Source organism: Tamandua tetradactyla, chromosome 13 (assembly GCF_023851605.1).
Source record: "Tamandua tetradactyla isolate mTamTet1 chromosome 13, mTamTet1.pri, whole genome shotgun sequence".
Classification (NCBI taxonomy): Eukaryota; Metazoa; Chordata; class Mammalia; order Pilosa; family Myrmecophagidae; genus Tamandua; species Tamandua tetradactyla.
Genome location: NC_135339.1, coordinates 17,558,372 through 17,571,804, shown reverse-complemented (window position 1 = coordinate 17,571,804; position 13,433 = coordinate 17,558,372). Strand labels below are relative to the sequence as shown.

Sequence of the window (13,433 nt, the reverse complement as noted above, 5' to 3'; positions counted from 1 at the left end):
TTGGGACCTAGAGGTAAATGAACTTGTGCTTGAATTTTCAGTTCCCTTGACCATCTGCTCTGTGCCAGGCCCTGTGCTCTCTCCTCTGAGGGGCCTGGGGAGGGGTCAGCCACGGCATCCACCCCACAGGCTCCCTGCCCAGTGGAGAGCCTTGTTCCCAGCTGCCGGTACAATGGGTGTCTGGAGCTGCCTCCTCCACCCCCGTAATACCTCTCTCTGCATTTTAAGCCTTCTGCTTCTACTGGAGGATCTGGAAAGACTATCTAGAGCTGGGGCTTGAAGTCATTAATATACTTTAAAGCTGTTTACAAGCATGCTCGAACGTCACCACCCGGCCACGATCTGGACTTAATCAACAATTGATCACTCTTTGGAACCGCGAGGCAATATATGACTAATCTGTAATTTTGGCTTATTGTCTTGTCTCCAACTGTAGCTATATTCATCAATTAAAATGAACCATTTGTTGGGCCCTTCCCTGGCCAGGCAAGCTGGGGCATTATCTTTAATTTCCCATCAGCCCTCAAGAAAGAGGTTCCCAGAATAGGAAACTAAGGCATTATAAGGTGGACATGATTTACCCCACAACGCATGGCCTGTAAATGGCAAAATCCAGATAGGTTTTGGGCTGCTTCTAGTAACTACTCTCTAACATCAGCGGACATTCCATCTTTACCAATGACACACAAAAATATTATTTTTTAAATCATGCGTTTCAAATGAGAAATGCAAAAGAGGCAAAACATCAGCGCCTGAAGCCAGGCTCAGTTGAGCGGAGCTGAACTGTCACCAGACCAGGGCAAGGGCCCTGGGAGATAAAGCTGAGGTCGGCAGTTCACTAGCAAGTGTTCCAAATCCACAGGTAAACTGCAGTTTACAGCACAGAGAGGAGGAACTGGCTTCTCCTACATCCATCACCCCAAGTCCTATACTCATCGCCCTAAGTCTCATGCTCTAAACCAGTGTTGAGGCTTAACCTGGTCAGAGGCCAAGGACAATCAGCATCTCTTGACCAGGCCAGTATCATCAAAAAGAGGAAACAAATAAGCAGGTATTATTGTCCCCATGTTACAGATGAGAAAACTGAGGCCTTAAGAAGTGACCTCTACCCCTTACCACACCCCTTTCCTTCTCACTCACCGAGCTCCAGCCTTGAACCTGCCCATCTCATTCTCAGCCCTGTCCTCTGCACTGCTACTTCCTCCTCCCAGAATGCTCTCCCTCTAGAATTTTACATGGCTGGCTCTTCCAGCATCATCCAAGTCTTAGCTTAAATATCACTTCCCCAGGGTTCTTCCTGGCTATTTGACCTAAGCTGGAACCTTGTCGCGCCACGTCCTCTCACCCTGTTTTATTTTCATGCTAGCTTTGAGCTCTACTGGATCATGTCCTGCTCATTTGTATAATGCTATGTCTCCTCCAGGAAGGCAGACTCGGTAAGGCATGTCCCTCACTCTATCCCCAGCACTTAGATAGTGCTTGGCACTTAGTAAGGGTGCAATGAAGTTTTGTTGAGTGAGTAAATCAGTGAATGAACAACACACTGGGACCCAAATAGCCATCCTGTGGAACTCTCCACCCTTCAGGGGCTCCTTCTAATTTGTCTGTGTCTTAGGGTCAGTGGCAGAGGCCAAACCACACAGCTCTCATCCAAGCAGCAGATGATGGGGTAGGCCAGTCGGTCTTGTGGGGAGTCCCAGAATAGCATCCAGTATCTTGGTCCGGCTCCGAGGAAGCAGCGCTCGGCCTCCCAGCACAGCGGGCACTGGTTAGTGCTCTCCAGCGCCAGCGTGGTTAGCAGCCCTCATGAGCAAAAGCGATGGCTACGTGCAAGCTGCACAGAGCAACCCCCACTCTTAGCAACTCCCAAAAGCATTGAGGAAGGGAAGGTTGCAACACTCTGACGTTCCCACGGCAGCAGATGGGCACTCAGAAGGAGTGAGATGTCAGTGCTTGTGCCAGTGTGTGAGCTGGTACCCAAAGCCGGTACCTCAAGTTTGACTGTGAGGCTTCTGGCCAGCCCTGGGATGCCTCTGTCTGGGTCTAACCATGGACCTACAATGGATGGGAGCGCCTTGAGCTGTCAGGGCTGAGACAGAGGCACCAAAGCCAAAAGTGAGCCAGGCCCAGAGGCGGAGAGGGGAGCACTGCCAGCGCCAATTCAGAGGAAACAGTAAATCCAGGTGGGAGCAGGCTTGGGAACTAGGGTCACAGGCAGATACAAATGCAAGCAGGCAGGGGAGCCAAGGACGTGAAGGAGGCAGTAGCTGCCTGGCCTGGGGGCTCTGGGAGGTTATCTGGCGGAGGAAGTGAGGGCTTCCTCGGAAGGCCCAACCCCAGGACCATGGCCTCCCCAGGCGTCCAAGCTGGGCATCAGGCGGGCCAGCTGGACAGCAGGCATGGGCGGAAGCCTGTTTGAACTTCCTCAGCCCTCTATCTGAGGAGGGCATGAAACCGTTCTGTTCTACTAGGGCGTTTCATTGACTTCTGGCAAAACACTGTGTCCTGCTTCAAAGGGAAGGAAATGCACAGGCTTAGGAGGCTGGTTGGACATCAAAGGGCTATTAGAGAACAACGTCCTGATGAGCTAATTGCAAATGCAGGCTGGGCAGAAGGAACACATTTGTCCAGAAACATATGGGCTCACACATCCAAAGAGAAGGTGCCGGGGACAAGATGTGCGCTGGGCTTTGGTGAGCCCAAAATGTTTGCAAAATAATTTCAAGACGTTGCCTCAGCCCAAGTTGCACTCGGTTCCATCACCCTCCCCACTCTTGCATTCCTCTGAGGAGGGCCGGACGTGGAGAACAGGGATCTTGGTGCCTCTGGAAAAGAGCAGGTGACAAGGACTGGGCCCAGGCACCCCAGAACATTCCCCCAAAGCCAGGGGGATGTAGAGGCAGAGGGAGCGTTTTCTTGATTCCCAGAGGCCCTTCTAGTCTGCATGCCCAGGACAGAGATGCACAGGCCAACCCGTGGGTGCCAGTTCTACATCTGCACCTCTCTGCTGTGGATGCCAGGGCAGGTCCTTCCCCTCCCAGTACCTCCCCACCCTCACCCATCCACTCAAACCAGGCAACCCTCTCATTCTCAGCCCATTGGTTACAGAAGTCTTCCAACATATGCAGGAAAACTGAGTCCAGCCCTGTTCTCCCATGCTGGGCATCCTTGGGGTCAGACCAATTAGGTGGCAAGACCCCAGACCTTCATCAACCACAATAAGCCAAGTATGTCTACTTTTACCTAGTTTATATATCGGGGGGGCTGCATAAGATTGTTCTTGAAAACAAAGGAGCTCCGTTGCTAATGAAACCACTGCCTTGGACCAACCTCTTCATCTTACAAGTGAGAAAACTAAGGCCCAGGAAAGGGTATGACTGCTCAAAGGTGCACAGCAAGTTGAGGGTGGACCCAGGGCTAGAGTCCAGGGCCCCTGGTCCCAGGCCCTGGTTCTGTCAGGTCACCTGCCCTGAGGAGACACAGCCAGCTTGGCCCTCTTTGACAGGCAGATCCCCTGCCCCACAGAGGCCATCCCCAGCCTTGGCCAGGGACCGGTTCACTGGCAGGGGGCTGCCCCTCAGGAATCAGGGAGGGCTACTCCATGTCAGGCCTCTAGCCTATATCTGGATGCTGCTGATAAAGGGTAGGGCAGCCAGGAGGTCAGAGGGAGACTCTGTGGAAGAAGGCAGGGAGCTCACCAGGGGAAAATAGCACGTGAGATCAATATTGATTCTGGTGTGTCCTTTAGAACACCAAGCCGGGGGCACAGCAGTAAGGAGGGAGAAAATTGCAGGAGTTGCATGGGGCCCTGGAGGTTGCCTTATCCTGCCTGTCCATTTTACAGATGGGAAAACTGAGGTTGGGAGAGCTGAGGGCACAGCCCAAGGTTCCCAACAAGTCATTGATTGAGTTTGCTCCGCATAAAGCAGCCCAAATTCTCTTGGGAACCTAGGGTGAAATACAAATCCATCCACACAGCTGGCTCCATAAGGCCTAGGTTTGCAGTCTCCTCTGTTCCACTCTTCCTCATTGCCAGCTCTTGGCTGCAGCCTTCTGGCTTCTTCCTTCACTGCCCTTATCACAGTTGTGATAAATGTATCTGTATGACAATTTCACTAATTCTGGTCTCCCATCACCCCGGACCACAAGCTCCATGACGGCAGGTGTTGATATTCTTTGTTTACCACTGTATCCTCAGCACTCAATATACATTTGATGAATGAATGAATGAATATATCATAACTCTTTCTATCTTCCAAGCCTGCCATGGTTCCTCCCCCTCCCTGTGATTTCACTGGGAAGCTCCCTTACCCAGTATTCGTAACTTGATCCTAAGCCCCTTCCTAGTCTCATTTCCATTATCATTCTCTCCAGCCCCTGCTGCCACCCCACATACTCCAAGGGCTCTGAACAAAGCCTACCACTGCTCTAGGAGACCCTGACCTCACTTTGCCTTGATAGCTTGAGGCCTAAACTATCTTCCCACAACTTCCTTCTATCCGGATGATAATATCTTATTGATTCTTCCATACCCAGCTCAAAGGCCCCCTATCATGGCTGTTCTGCTATGGTTAGCCTTCTCCCAGCCCAGCAGAGAAGGTTCCTTCTGGACAGGTGGACCTCGAATGTAGTGCAACACCCCAGATACAATGGAGGTATATGAGACACGGGTTTGTTTCCACATCTGAGTCTACCATGAGAGAGGACCTACACAGGACAGGAAGGGAAGGTTCACCTACCTCTGTTTTCCTAAACCTGGTGCAACCCACAGGAGGGCTCAGGCCTCTGGACTCCTAGTCCAATGCTCTTTCCACTACGCTTGGGTCAACTTCCCATCATGCCACTCCATTTCAACACTTCCTCTGTCTCTTGCCCTTAAAATCCACCATTTCTGGTACCTTCTCCTGGCCTCTCTCTTGCTTACAGCCCCTCTTGCCATCCCAAGTTCTCAGCCAGGAAGCTCCAGGAGGGAAGTCCCATGTTTGGGCCCAGGCCAGTTCTCAGAGCCCCCTATGCGCAGTGGTCAGTTGGCTCCCACCTGGAGCAAAAGCCTCCATCTGGCAATCCAGAGCCTTCACCTGCATGTGAAATGCTTCACTGAGCCTGTGCAGTGCCTTTTAAATAAGCACATTTTATATCCAAGTACAGATGGCTAGTTTCTTCTGAAAAATTAGAAGATACAGCCCTTTGGGAGGCATTTTCCCATAGGGAAACAGTGGGGAGGAACTAGTTGCAGCTGACCCTTTAGACAGGGTATGCGCCCCACCATTTGCCTCAGACCTCACTAATCCCTAATGTCAATCACATCCTCCCTTCTTCATTCATGACAAAATGCTACCTGGCCTTTAGACATTTGGGCTTGTGACTGAGAGAAAGCCTCAGGAGGCTTTGCCCCTAAATTGAAACACTCCTCCAGCCTGTAGATTCCCCTCTCATTTGCCCACAAATTTCATGCACACACACATGTCAACACTGAGTTAGAATGCAGTGGAGATCAACAGTCCAACTGCTGATTCCAGAGAGACGCATGTTTCGCTGGGGGGTGTGGGAAGGGAAGGCACTCTGGTGAAGACAAGGGAAAGAGCATAGCCACAGATGTGGAGACAGGGATGAGTGTGGGCAGAAATATGCCAGGCCAGAGGAAGCCAGGAATGCAGGGGGAGATGAGGCCAGATCGGTGAGTTCCATATTCCAGCCGAACTTGAATGGCAGGCCGGTCAGCCGGGGTCCCCACTCCCCTCATCCTGGAAGACAAGGACTGTGTCTCTTCCGTCCTTAAACCACCAGAAATATCACAGTGACAGCCCCTGGTGAATTCTACTGTCATGTCAAAAGTTAACGATAATCTTTGCTGTGATTACCGTCGCTGCCGTTCACTGAGGCTTTCTCTATTACAGGAACTGGGTGAAATCCGGCTTGCAAACGTTATTGTAGCTAATCCTCCCCGCTCGATGGAGGACTGCATTATTACAACAGGAACGATGAGAATCAGAAGAGCACAACCCCAAAACTGGGCATGTGATCATGGGGACTCAATTCCCGGGAACTCAGCCTCACCAGGAAACAAACCCCTCATCCAACAACCTCCCCAGAGAGCAATTAGCAAAGAAATCCAGCCCTGGTCACTCCAGACCCCGAAAGCAGAAGATGGTCAGAAATCAGTTAGAAAAGTTTTAGGAAAAACCTAAATCTGTGCAGTGGTTAAGAATGTGGAGTCTGTGTTCAGAGGGCATGATGCATGCAACCTACTCTCAAATGCTTAGAAGATAAATAGACAGACAGGTAGATGAAGGGATGGATGGATGGACAGATGAATGATAGAGGGAGATAATTAGATTAATTGAACAAATGAGATTAACAAATGTGACAAAATGTTAAAAATTGATTAATCTGAGTAGCTAGGTAGGGGGTATATTGGAGTTCTCTGTATTGGTTTTGTATTATTTTTGCCCCTGTCCCTGTAAGTTTGCGATTCTTTCACAATTTATAATTTTATTATAAAAAAAGAAGAGTGTGAACTCTGGGCCCCAGTTCTGCCACTCCTCAGCTCAGTGATCTTGGGCGATTACCTAACCATCCTGCCCCGTCTCCTGGCCTTTAAGTAAGGACAATAAAAGCGACGTGAGCATCAACGATCCTAATAATACTTTCCTGGTGAGGGTAGAACTTTGCAGGGAGGTGCGCAAATGCACAGAACAGAGTGCCAGGCACGCAGTCAGGGCTTTCCTTGGAAAACAGCTGGAACTCCCTCATTCCCATTCATCCACAACTTGACTTTCACTGTCCCTTGAAACGAGGGTGGGGAGGCTGCCTTTCCAGATCCCTCAGGCCTGCATGGTGTGGGCGTGGCTCCAGGGCACCTCTCTGCCTTGCCCCAAGGAGCCAGGCTGGCCCCTGCAGGGACCTCAATGCTGTGTGCCATCTTGCCAAGATGGCTGACCAGGGAGATGCTGGCTGGCTCCCAAGCAGTGCTCTGCACTGGAGTAACTCCCAGCCAAATGGGGTGGTGCCCTCAGAACCCCCTGCAGACAGCTCACCCCAGCTGTCAGGTGTATGTCTTACGGTTGTCCCCCAACCTCGGCCACTCCCATGCCCCAGTGCCCTCCAAGGCCCATGGAGGCTGCCAGTTGGATAAGAAGGTATAGATGAGGTATTGCTGGCCAGAAGCTGTCAGAGTCAAAGAACTATGGAAGGCCAAGGCCCCCGAGGTCCGAGTGATGGGCAATTCCACGCACCTCCCTGACCCATGGAGAAACTGAGACTTGGAAAGGGGAAAAGGGAAAGGTCCAAGATCATAGAGTAGATGAGTATCAGCAAGAAAGAACATTTCCAGGAGGAAAGTAAATTACTTCCCGTGGACCTTTGGGGAAAAATCACTCACTTAAAAGGATCAGAAAGTGTCTCTATGAGCCTCTAATCCCAGGTTTGCACACTCAGATGCCAACAGGAGACAGATAGATGACTTAAGCAGTAAAAAGGCAGGTGGTGACCATGTTGATACAGGAGCATGTGTCCCATCTAAAGGGAGACCTAGCCACTATTTTTTTTTTGCCACTATTTTTTAAGTAGCTTTATTGAGACATAATTCATATACCATATAGCTCATCCATGTAAAGTGTACAATTCAGTGGTTTTTAGTATAGTCACAGAGTTATGCAGCCATCACCACGATCCAATTTTAGAAGGTATTTGTCAACCCAAAAAAGAAACTCTCCATTCCCTCCAGCATCTGCCTCCAGTCCCAGGCAACCTTTCATCTATAGTATGTCTTTATGGATTTGCCTATTCTGGATATTTTATATAAATAGAAGCATAAAGTATGTGATAACTACCTTTTTTGACTTCCTATAATGTGTTCAAGTTTCATTCATGTAATAGCGTGTATCAGTACATCATCCCTTTACATTGTGAAATAACATTCCATTGTGTATATATAACGCAATTTATTTGTACATTCATCTGTTTATGAACACCTGCATTGTTTCTACTTTTTGGCTATAATGAATAATGTCGCTATGAACATCAATGTACAAATTTTTGTGTGTGCATATGTTCTGATTTCTACTGGGTGGATATCTAGGTCATAAGTTAACTCGATATTTAACTTTTTTGAGGAACCACCAAATTGTTTTCTGAAGCAACTACACAATTTTACAAATCCCATCAGCAATGTAGGAGGTTCCAGTTTCTCCACCAGCACTTGTTATTGTTATCCTAGTGAATGTGAACAGATATCTCATTGTGGTTTTGGTTTGCATTTCCCTAATGACTAATGATATTGAGTATCTTTTGTTATGCTTATTGATCATTTGTATATCTTCTTTGCAAAATGTCCATCAAATCCTTTGCCCATTTTTAAAATTGCACTATTTGTCTTCATAATATTGAATTGTAAGAGAGTTAACATATTCTGGACATAAGAGACATCATATGTATTGTTCTAGATTGCTAGCTGCCGGAATGCAATATACCAGAAACGGAATGGCTTTTAACAAGGGGAATTTAATGAGTTGCTAGTTTACAGTTCTAAGGCTGAGAAAATGTCCCAATTAAAACAAGTCTATAGAAATGACCAATCAAAGGCATCCAGGGAAAGATACCTTGGTTCAAGAAGGCTGATGAAGTTCAGGGTTTCTCTCTCAAGTGAGAAGGCACATGGCAAACACAGTCAGGGCTTCTCTCTTGGCTGGAAGGGCACATGGCGAGTACGGCGTCATCTGCTAGCTTTCTCTCCTGGCTTCTGATTTCATGAAGCTCCCCGGGAGGCGTTTTCCTTCTTCATCTCCAGTGGACTCTCTGCTTCATGGTGCTGCAGCATTCTCTGCTCTCTCTGAATCTCTCATTCTCCAAAATATTTCCTCTTTTATAGGACTCCAATAAACCAATCAAGACCCACCCAAATGGGTGGAGACATGTCGTCCCTTAATCCAGTTTAACAACCACTCTTGACTAAATCACATCAACCAGGGAGATGATCTCATTACAGTTTCAAATATACAGTATTGAATAAGGATTATTCTACCTTTATGAAATGGGATTTATATTAAAACATGGCTTTTCTTAGGGGGCATACTTCCTTTCAAACCAGCACATGTATGGTTTGCAAATATTTTCTCATTCTGTGAGTTGTCTTTTCACTTTCTTGATGGTATCCTTTTCAACACAGAAGTTTTAATTCCAATGAAGTCCAATGTTTTTTCCAAATCGTCTGGATTTTCAAGAGAACCCAAATTTTGGATTTTTTTTTTAAATATAAAATTTCCTGTTCAGATAAAACGCTTCTGCAAGTCAAACCTCAGGGCCAGCATTTTGCAACCCGTGCTCTAATCTGTAGTCCAAATTCTACAAATGGGGAACTGAGATCCAGAGAAAGAAGGTAAGTGTTCCAAGGACACAGAGCAGCTAAGCTGCGGAGTTGGGGGCAAGCATCTAGAAGCCAGATTTCAAGACCAGGGCTTAAATTCTTCCCCAAACTCGGTGCTGAGCTTGAATGCCAGGGAGCATATGCCACACCCAGCAGGGGGGCCCAGTGCTGTCTTGGGCTAGAGCCAGTTTTTTTGGTCCCTCCCAGCCCAGGGCTGCTGCTGGCTCCCTTGGTCCTGACGCCCCAATTCTTGGCATTGCCAAGGACCCCCAAACACCCAGACACATTCACGTTTCCTCCCCAGCTCAAAGTCCAAAAGCCCAGGGGCTCTTCCCCAATCCTTTCCTGCTCCCTGGGGAGGGAGCTCGGAGCAGAAGACCCACCCCTGTCCCTCCTGCCACCTCCTCCTTTGGGCTTCCAGAGCTTCATTTTAGGAAGGAAATTTAAAAAAAAAAAATTTTTTTTAAAGCAACAATCATTTAGTCACCGGGAAGCCTGCAGCCCCACCATGTAATTTGGAACAGGTAGTCAGAGAAAAGGATTTGTCAGATGGAGAACAGTCGCATCATGGGGGCCAGAGCTGGGGGGCTGGGGGGCCGTCTGCAGCCATGCTCCTGCAATTAACATGCTAGCATCTAGAGTACGGGAACCCCCAGGGTTGTGAACTGTGTCACCAGGTGCCTCCGCGCAGGGTGAATCCAGCAGACAGCTGGTCATAATTCTTCTGAGACTGCCTGGTTTTTTTTTTTTAGGACAGTGATGCCAGCTCTAATTTTACTGCAAGGTGGCAGATTTTCATTTCATACTCGCCATAAAGATTGATTCACTGGAGTGTAAAAAAAGAAAGAAAAGAAACACCCCCCCACCCCCTTGAGGAGTCCCGCATTCTCCCTTCTTGAGCATTCGAGAAACTGAATCTTGCAACGTAGTGATTTTCAGGGATTTTTCTTTAAATCATTATTTTTTTAAAGTCACTGGCATTTGGATTCATGGGCTCCTCGAAAGCAATAGTGAGAAGAGTCCTTGGATGCCACTGAGATTGGTTCCTCACCCACCCACCCCATGATTTGAGTCCCACTGAAGCCCAGGGAGGAAGGGATTTCCCAGCCCACTCCACTGGTGACTGAGCTGGGCTGAGGACAAGTCACAATGTGCTCTGAGAACTGTGACCTGGACACCCCCTTACAGACAGCGGCCTGGGGCAGTGCCCGGTGTAATGCAAGGCCGAGACCCAGAGACGGGGAGGGACCTGCCCTGGGTCTACGGGGGAGCAACGGGGGAGCAGCGTGGCAGCTCTCCCTGAAACTAGGTCCGTGCACGCCCAATCCACAGACTGGCTTTCTCGGTTAGGGAGCGCCCACAGCCTCAGGTGAGGAAGCAGGTGGATAGGAGGAAGAAGAGGCCAGTTTGGGGTGGGCAGAAGGGGCTGCAGGAACCCTCCCTCTCTGAGCCCTCCCCTCACCCTGCCCCCCAAGATGCACCCCTGGAAGCAGGCCAGGGCATCCCTCCCACAAGCCTTGCACACCTGGCCTCCACAGAGGTGGGTGGCAGGGGTGAGCAGCTCTGGGAGAGCTCCTTACTGGCACAGGTGGAGGTGGCAGGTGACTCTGAGGGAGAAGAGAAAATCAAGGGCACCCAAAGCTTCCCTGAAACTGGATTTTGGAAATGACAGAAAGATGTGGGCTTCAAAACAGCAAGGTTGGAGCCAATTTATCATCCACGCCCCTTCGAAGCATCTGTCATCTGCTGGTGACCTGGAAGAAAAGATTCCGTGCAGTGCCCGAAGGCTCTGCCCCTTACCCCTGGCTAGTGACAACTTTTGTTGGGTTCAGGGCTGGAGACAGAGGTTTATGCTGATCCGATCAGATGGGGAAGAATCCATGTGTGAGGGCGACAGCCTCAGGATTCCAAACAGGGCTTCAGCAAGCATTCATTAAGTGCCTATTATGCACAGGGCTCTCCCGGCTGCTGGACTCACGCAGATTCTTCCCTGAGAAGTGTGAGGAGAGCAGACAGTAGGCCCAGGAATGAAGGTACTGAGGGGATGCCAGCCCCAGGTGCTGGGGATCATGGGGGAGACAGGATTGCAGGGCCAGAGCAGCCTGATGGGACCACACCCGCTCGGCGCTGCTGCTCAGCCCTTGTGTGGGGGCCAGGGGCAGGAGGAAGGGCAGCAAAGCTGGACCAGTGGGTGTCAGCACTAAGCCAAGACAGCATCCCCGCCCTGAGAACCCCCTGTTACCCCAGCATGGCCATGGAGCCAGTCTGGACCACAGTTGCTAAGAGATGGTCATGAAGCCAGAACCTGAGGAGTCAATGGCTGGAGTAAGAAGGATTGAGTGGGGAGAAGCTGCTGCTACAGAGCTCATGGGCCCTGGGACCCAGGACGGATGAGCACACCACAATGACATCCCCAGGGCAGCCAGTCCTGGGCATGGAGAGGGCTCCGGGTACACCACCCACCAGGTCCTCTCTAAGCCTGTCCGCGCCAGACATCCTCTCCAGCTGACAGTACCCAACCCCCCTCCCACCCACCCCGTCTCCAGCTCAATTCCACCTTGTCCAGGGACCCTACATGAACCCCAATACCCCACCCTGCCTGGACCCAGGTGGCCCCAGCTCAGCTGGTGCTGGTCTTTCCTGTGCCTACTGACATGGCCTGTACATGACTAAAGGGCCCTGTCCCCTCTCCAGGTGGTATTCACCGCTCTTATCTTTAAGCCTCTGGGTGAGGCAGGTGGCTCTCTGTCCAGGCTGGGTGCTGGGCTCTCTGTCACTTGTTTATTCCATGACACCTTGAGTGCCAAGCCCTGAGCTGGGTGCTGGGGGCGCCACAGGGAGCAGACCCCTGCCCTGACCTCGGCAGCATACTGCCCAGTAGGGAAAATAACCGGGACTGGACAGCAACAATCTGGGTACCACATCCAGGGAGGCAAACCCTGAGGCCTGGGTGGCACCCACATAACAGGAGATCCTAGCTGGCATCGGGGGCACCTGAAAAGGCCTCCCAGAGGAAGTGGCATGTGCACAGATACCTAAAGGATGAGCCGGGACTAGCCTGGGGAAGAGCAGGAGAGAGTACATTTTGCAAATGTGCAACCCTGGATTGTTTGAATGCATACCTTGCACCAGACACTGATCTCAGCACAGGGGATTAGCAGAGAACAAGACAACACAGCCCTTACTCTGATAGCACTAAGAGCCTGATGCAGAAGCTGACATCACAGGAATAATTATGACAACATCGAATTACAATTGTGTAAGAAAGAAAAACCCAGACCATGAGAATATAGAATAGAAGACTTACAACAGAATTCTCCCTGGGGAAGGCCAGCTGAGGCTGTGGCTTAGGGCAAGAGGAGAAGTCCTCTAAGCTAAGGGGAGAGGGGAGAGAATAGAATTTCAGGCAGAAGGTACAGCCTGTGCAAATGCCCCAAGGCAGCGAACAATTTGTTGCATTTAGTAAACTGACAATAATAAGTAAGACAGGGAGTGTTTGGGGCGTAGTGGCGTTGTTTTGTTATTTTCGTTAACACTGTATTAGGTTTCCAAAGGTCCTCACATTTCTTTCCCACCACAGTCATCCCATTTTATGGCTGAGGAAATGGAGGCTCAGAGAGGTAAAATCAGGTGCAGCAAGGGAAAAAGCATCTGGATTCAAATCCAGACCCATGTGATACCAAAGGAGCCTCTTTGCTCCTCCACCCGCAGCCCGCCACGTGCCCAGCACCACTTCCTTGCTTGCTGTAGGTGTGGGATGGGATAGCTCAGATGCTATCCAGTCCTGGAAAGTGCCCTGGTCCTTGGCCTCTCCATCTGCACCCCAAAGTTTACCACTGCGCCTCGGATTTAAAACGCTAATTGCCCATAAAGTTTTTCAACTCGGCAGATCCCAACTGTGACCTGGAGGGAAGTGGGCTTGGGGGGGGGGGGGGGGCGCATTAAAATGGGGAATTTGAAAGTGGCTATCTCCTTCAAAAATAAAAGCGTGTTTGTGCTACAGGCGTCTCAAGGGCCTCTTGTCATCCTCGGTCACCCGCCGGAGTACACGTTGCATGTCAAGTGATTC

The 13,433-nt window shown here is 50.0% G+C and overlaps 1 long non-coding RNA gene across 1 annotated transcript; it reads right to left on the bottom strand.

The window, feature by feature from the left end:
• Window positions 1–11,058: 11,058 nt before the first annotated feature.
• LOC143653040 (uncharacterized) lies at window positions 11,059–12,585 on the bottom strand. The gene is made up of 2 exons (XR_013161046.1): window positions 12,487–12,585; window positions 11,059–11,118 (listed from the first exon to the last, which is right to left on the bottom strand). It is a non-coding gene; the product is annotated as an uncharacterized LOC143653040 (long non-coding RNA).
• Window positions 12,586–13,433: the final 848 nt, after the last annotated feature.